The following is a 7,469-nucleotide window of genomic DNA, read 5'->3' as shown; positions in this document are numbered from 1 at the left end:
TTGGCCCTCGTAAGCCTTGCCCACCGGTCACTGGAAGTCCCAAGCCATGAGGTATTACTTCCAGGGTCAAGGCAGACAAATGACCGGAAGCAACGTGTGTCATGTGACCCCTCTAAGAACTCCTCCCATTGTCCTCTACCAATCGGGATGGGTTTTGCCCTGATAGGAACGCCCCAAGAGAAGATTTGACCAATCAGGGGGAGTTCCGGGGCAGGATGACCTGTCTGGAAGTGGTTCGTGTGACCCCTCTAAGAATACCTCACACCACGGTCTACCAATCAGTAGGGGTTTGAGACACTGGGGACCACCCCGAGAGGAGGTTTGACCAATCATGGGGAGTTCCGGGGTGGGGTGATCTGTCTGGAAGTGGTTTGTGTGACCCCTCTAAGAATTCCTCCCACCACGGTCTACCAATCAGGAGGGGTTTGAGCCACTGGGGACCACCCCGAGAGGAGGTTTGACCAATCATGGGGAGTTCCGGGGTGGGGTGATCTGTCTGGAAGTGGTTTGTGTGACCCCTCTAAGAATTCCTCCCACCGCCCTCTACCAATCAGGAGGGGTTTGAGCCACTGGGGACCACCCCGAGAGGAGATTTGACCGACTGGGGGGAGTTCCAGGGTGGGGTGACCCGTCAGGAAGTGCTTCGTGTGATCCCTCTAAGAACTCCTCCCACCACCTTCTACCAATCGCGATGGGTTTTGGCCACAGAGGACAGGCCCGAGAAGAGATTTGACCAAAATGGGGCAGGTTCTCGGATTGGGTGAACCGTCCAGAAGAGGGTCATGTGAGCCCTCTAAGAACTCCTCCCAACGCCCTCTGCCAATCAGAGTGCAGCACCATCACCCCATAAGTCCCAGCACTGGGCAGAGGATGCCATCTCTTACCAAGAAGACATGTTTTAGAAATTGTGGAAAGGCTGAGAGGAAACATGGACTCCTTTACCACCCCCGTGAGACCTTCAGATTTTGTTTTAGCTCCGAAGACCTTTGGAGTTGTGTGGAGAAAGCGCTACGGCAGTGACAGTTCCGAGGAGGGCCCTTTGACTCAACCGTTGATGGATACGTCGGAACCCGACCCCAAAATCCAAACCTTTGTGAGGCACCCCGATGAGTGTGACAGCCTCTCATTGTCCATGCCCTAAAGTTGGAAGGCGATTGTGGCTTGGGGGAGTCACAAGGTGAACGGGAAAGACAGCTCTCAGGTAAATGAATGATTAAGAAGCGACGGTTGATCATGGGGGTGTAATGGGGTTAGGAATCGACCTGGCATTGCATACATCTAAAAACAGGCAGTGGGGTGCTTACACTGTTTTTTGTCTGAAAATCTCTCAACAGCTCGGCGATGCCTTTCTAGAGGCCTTTGAGAAGTTACACATCGGTAGCCCTGTGGGAGTAAATCCATCGCACATCAGCTGTTTTTGCTCCTGTCTGAGACCCAGATCTCACGAGGAAAATCCAGAAAAGGACAAAAATGGAAGAATGAACCAGCTCAGACTCCCTCATGGTAGGGATCATGGCGTCCTTTGTTTCAGGCGGCTGTAAAAGATTGTGTTAAACCAGGTGATTAATAAAACTTATTTAAATGTGTCAGAATGAACGTGTCCCCCTCCATACTTGTGTTCGTAAAAGACGGTCCCAGGAACAGTCATGTCTCCACAGATGGCTCTGTTAAAGAAAATCTGTTAAACCCCCAGGAAAGTTGGGGGCTTTGACGGGGTCAGTCTTCTTTTTCAAGTGGCCAAAAAGCATCATAAAACTTTAAATAGAAGACAGGTAAGAGCTTGGCTTTCACACCAGGATGCTTACACTTTACACAAACCAGCTCAAATACGTTTTAAAAGAACCAGGACTGTTGTTTCAGATGTGGACGCGCAATGGCAGGCAGATTTGGTCCGTATGCACCGCTTCTCCAAACACAACAGCGGTTTTAAGTACATCTTAACAGTGATAGACATTCTATCCAAATATGCCTGGGCCTTAGGCCTAAAAGACAAGATGAGCGGTGAGGAATCCAAGGCCTTTAAAGCTATTTTTAGCCAAGGTCGCGTGCCTCAAAAATGACAAACTAATCGGTGGAAAGAATTTTGAAACAAACCTTTTAGCAGATTGTTGAAACGGCACAGCGTTAACGCTTTTTGTTACTGATAATGAAGTCAAAGCAGGGGTTGTGGAGCGATTTTAAGAGAACTTGAAAAAGATGTGGAGGATGTGGCGATATTTTACAGCCCATAACGCCTTTCGCCACATTGACCTGTTACCTGACTTTATGAAGAGTTACAACCAGAGCTTTTACAGAACTCTACGTACCAGACCCGCTGATGTTAACCCTTCCAATTCTCTGAAGATATGGAAACCGGTTGATAGAGACGGTTTTAAAATAAAACCGGTTGTTGCCCCTTTTAGAAAAGGCGACCACGTGAGACTATCTAAAACCAAAGGAGCTTTTGAAAAAGGTTGTGAACAGACGTTTCCCAATGAGATATTTATAGTGGATGAAGCCTTAACCAGGAGCCCGAGACCTGTATACCGATTAAAAGATTACGAGGGTGAGACAGTTACTGGATCTTTTTACCCTGAAGATTTACAAAAAGTAAACCCCAAAGAAGACAAGATTTGCAGGATCGAAAAAGTTCTAGCGGAGAAAGGAAAAGGGAGAAAAAAGCAGCTACTGGTGAAATGGTTTGCGGGGGGGCGGGGGGGGCGATAAGTTTACCAGCTGGGTGGAAGCTTCTCAATTCTGACGTTTAGACACAAACAAACAAAAAGATTCCTCCTGCAAAGACTGAGGGAGCGAAAAATGAGCGACAGCGGGTTTTACATGACTTTGCCCAGCAATGCCAGCTCTGCAGTTTTTCCTCAGAACACCAGCTCGAACTTTACAATACAGCTAATTAAGCCCTTGGATCTCCCGGGTGCCTGGGAGGTGGGGTTAGTGGAAATACAACACCCGCACAGCTGGAACACTATCAACGAGGACACCCCTTTTGAAATCACCTTTGAAGATATGGCATAGAGTTTTATCCTACGACGAGGTTATTACTCGTCCATACCCGAATGATTGGATCATATGAACAGTACCGTGGCTCGTCATCCCCCACCGCCTGAGGTAGAAAAGTTAGCCTTAAATCCGCTGATTTTACTTTTATGTTTTCTACCAGCAGGGAGCTAGCTAACATTCTAGGTTTGGGCCCCAAGCGCAGCGTCCAAAAATTCCCCTTCTGGGCAGACATCACAGGGGGGTTAATTCCTTGTATCTGCACACAGATATTGTAGAACACCCGTTTGTGAGGGACTTTTCTGTTCCCCTGTTACACTGTCTCCCTGTCTGAGGAAGGAACAATGAGTTTGTCACCATCACCTACGATAAACCTCATCACGTTCCTGTCAGAAAACACCACATCGATACCATTACCATTGAAATGAAGACAGATCAGAACAGATACGTCTCATTTGTTGAACGGAGTGGATGTGAAAATTTAAACTGACGCGCAGATAAGACGCTTTCTGTTTAATGGGCAGTGCAGCCGAAGGCTTTAAATTGCGCATTGTATCAGCATCCCTTTTTGTGAAGAAAGTACGGGTGGCCCTGAGCGTTCGTCTGGGGCACGCGGAGTCCCTGCTTACCACAAATGCTAAATATCCCGTGGACCGTGTGGGAATGAGAGTGTTTAGCATCCCCGTGGGCAGCAGGGTCAATAACCAGGAGAACCTGTTTTTTGGGACAGTTACCCAAAATGCTTGTCCTAGGGTTTGTCTTATGCCTTGAGTGGAAGTTACACTAAAAATCCCTTTCATTTTAAACATTATGATATTAATTTTGTGGCCTTGTATGTGGATGGTGAACAGATACCAACCAAGCCTCTGCAACCAGACTTCGAGGCAGGATGCTGCATGAGAGAATACATGAATCTGGTACAGACACTGGTAAACACATGACAGATCGTTCTCTGTTAATCGACCATGAGGAGTTTCCACAGGGTTACACCTTGTTTGCCTTTGACCTGTCTCCCGACCAGGAATGCGCCGATGACTATTCCCTGATTAAAATCAGGAACCTGAGAGCAGAAATACGTTTTGGGAAGGCTTTAACCATCACCATCAATCTGATCGTGCATGGGGTTTTTGACAACATCATAGAGAGAAATCAGAAGAGAGACGTTCTGCTTGACTATATGTGAACATGGACACCGTGCAGCTCTCGTGTGTCTTATCAAGGTGCCTTACACAAAAAAGAATTTCTTAGATGTGTTCCCTTGGATTTGGCTCCCTGGCGACAAGCTGTCTCAGAGACCCCTAGGTTTGTATCGCGCATCCACACAACCAACCTGGTGAACACTGGCTTGCCTTGTGTCTGGCGGAGCGTAACCGTGGAGAGTTTTTAGACTCATACGGGCACCCCCCGAAGAGCATGTTGTTTCCTAAAAGCATTATGAAATGTTGAAACAAAAATGCCACAGGCATTGTGTTTCACAATAGACAATTACAAGACCCCCGCTCTGTCGCCTGCGGCTATCACTGAGTGTTTTTCTTACGTCATCAGAGCAAGGGTTTATCTCTTGACCGGATTTTAAAATTGTATTCTAACGACTTAGTGCAAAAGGACCGGATGGTGATGAATTTTGTAAAAAATACATTTAAATTCTTGGGCATGCCTAGCCTTGCTCAAAATGTGTTTCAACAAGCCCAGACGTGTATCTTGCAATGCTTTTTATAGCCATGTTATCCAATATTCTCAGGCATAACAGACAATGTTTTGTTTGGCATTATCCAACACATTTTTTATAAAGTAACTTTTCCCACAGTTGCTAGGCCCCGCGAGAATTGCAGAAAAGGGGTGTTTCCACCTCGTATCCATTTTAAAATCCGTAGGGCAGGGTTTTAAACCCTTCTCCTAGGACCCTCTTGTTGTAAATGACTTTCTGTGTTTTCTTAAGGGTTTTGGTCTCTATTTACCACTGATTTTTGTTCCTTACGATAGAGGGCTGCTGCACCTCTCTCTTTTTTGAGGTGTTTTCTCGCAGGCCCGTGCAATAGTCCAGGACTAGATCTTTCAAACTGTCAAAGTTGATCTTTTGACAGTTTGCCAAGTTCAGGGTAATACCTTTGACTTTCATACAGGCCTTTCCTCCCGACAGCTTATACCCGTATGTTTTTGGGCCTGCCAACACAAACTCGGTGATGTGTTGATCTGGCGGGATCTCGCTCGTGAGGGAATTTAGAAAGAGTTTAGCGATTTGGCGTTTAGCGGGGTTAAACCTGATCTCGTGTTGGCACAAACGCATGCCTTCTTTCTGGTAGAAATAGTTCATGTACTTATTTTGTTTTTCTTCGTCTGTGCACCAGCTGGGATACCCTGAAGCCTCTTGTTTCTGGCGGAGGTGTCATTTGATGTACTCTGGAAAGAGTTCATCAGATTTTTCATTAAAAAGCCAGATTTCATATATTTTTGCCACCGCGTACCCCTTCGCTATGGCCGCGTTCAATTCCACCGTGCACCAAGTCCCCAGGATGGCCCTCTCCTAGTCAGTATGGATGCACATCTCCCGCTGCTCCGTTTCCGCACAGGTTCGGCATAGCGGGAACATAAGTTTGCCACCCACTCTGACAGGTAACAATGGGAAAAAGAAGCCTTGTGTGGGGTACACTTTAACTTTTGCAATTCCAAAATAATTTGCAAGGGGTCCAAATTTGTCCTAAACTATATCGGGGTGTCCGATAGGGTATTCTTTGGTTTTCTTTACAAAAGGGTAGAAGCTGGTAAAATCAGAATAGTGGATTTCTTCCCCGGAGTTAAGTTTGTAATATAGGCGGATAGCGTTTGTCCTCCCCCCAAAAAGAGCATCCCTAGGCACGAGAGGCTAGGGCAACTGGGCTCATTTTAAATACCTGCAAGCTCCCTGTCTGTTTCTTTCATCACTTCCCACTCTTGCTCCCAAAGAGTCCTCACTACAAAACCAAGTGGTTTCAGATAGTCGGTCTTGAGCTGCGTCTTGTAATAAAGAAACCCAAGGGTTGTCCCCGTCCTAGGGTTTTGTGCTTTTTCACAATGACAGGTGGCACAAGCGTGGAAAAGAACACCCGTTAAACTCTAAGGCTGTGTGTACCCTGTCAACACTGGCATAACCCTCTAAAGAGTAGGAGCCTACCTCTAATTCCCCACCCTGTAAAGCATGCCGTATTTGTATAGTTTCTTTGTGAGAGGTACACAACAGCCACTGAATAGATGGGGTCGAATATCTTTTTCTGCCTGTCATCATTGTCTGGAGGGAGAAGAGCTACCGTGTTAGGCTCCAGAAACATAAACCTGTACACAGCCATGCAGACAGATGCCAGTGTTATGTACCAGAATGGATCTATACCCAGTTTTATCTCGGTGAATTTACCAGGTTCTCTCTCTACTAGATCTCCCTTCTCCATCATTTTCATAATCTCTTTTCTGTATAGGATACAAGGCTGTCTCAACATTTTGACATCCTGCTGACAGTAATACGCGAGCTCTTTCTGCAAGTCAAACGTCTCCTCCCTGTGGGCCTGCTACCGGTCGAGAAACTCTGCTTTTTCCCTGGGCATCATGCTTTCTACACCATAGTGCTCCACACCGGGCATAGGCTCCACGTCATTTTGATTTTCTAAAGTGTTCAAAAAATGTGGAAAATACCCTTTGCACCCTTCAAACCCCATCACCTGCGGGAGCTTACCAAGCTTCATGGGCAAGAAGTTTAAAGAGTCTATACAACGAATGCCCAGGGCCTTAACTTCCACACACATTAGTTTACTACCCTGAGTGATCAGTTCTAGGCACATCTTTTCCTTCAGTAACTGTCTAATGATGAAGTATGCATCGTAACCTTTGGAATTGTGCGCCTGGAACGTGTAGACCCGGAACTCTTTGCCAATAAAGGTCTGAACAAACATAGAAAGACACTCATCACCCTTAAATTCCCAGGACTTTTCCGGCTTGAGGGACATAGCAAAAATGTAATTGGGAGTGTGCAACCCAGTCTCCTGTGTGTATTCGGAATCATAACAAATACACTTTTCTGAGGATTCGGACTTTCTAAGACTGTCCATAAAACTGAGGTGACCGTCTACATCACCAGCGATCAAACCCTGACCCTGCTTACAGCGCCTCCCTTTACACCTGTGCCGCTTGTCCACGTAAGACTGACCCTTATCGCACAACGTTTTAGACAGGCATTCAGCTTGTTCTGTCGATGCCCAGTCAATGTGTCTGTCTAAACGCTCTCTGGACTAACAATACAGTCTACGGCGAGGACACCTCAGCTGCACGTCCACGCTGTCTGAGCATGTTACGCTCAAGCAGAGGCAGCAGCTGTACCTGCGAGAGTGGCCGTGACTGTGCACCGTGGGGCAAAACTCACCATCATTTTTTGCTCCAAACAACTTTTTCACAACCAGAACCCCATAGTAATGCTCATCGTGCAACAGGATGAAATAAGTCTTGGGGTA

The sequence above is a fragment of the Natator depressus genome, chromosome 20 (assembly GCF_965152275.1).
Source record: "Natator depressus isolate rNatDep1 chromosome 20, rNatDep2.hap1, whole genome shotgun sequence".
NCBI classification, from domain to species: Eukaryota; Metazoa; Chordata; order Testudines; family Cheloniidae; genus Natator; species Natator depressus.
This window is presented reverse-complemented; position numbering follows the sequence as displayed.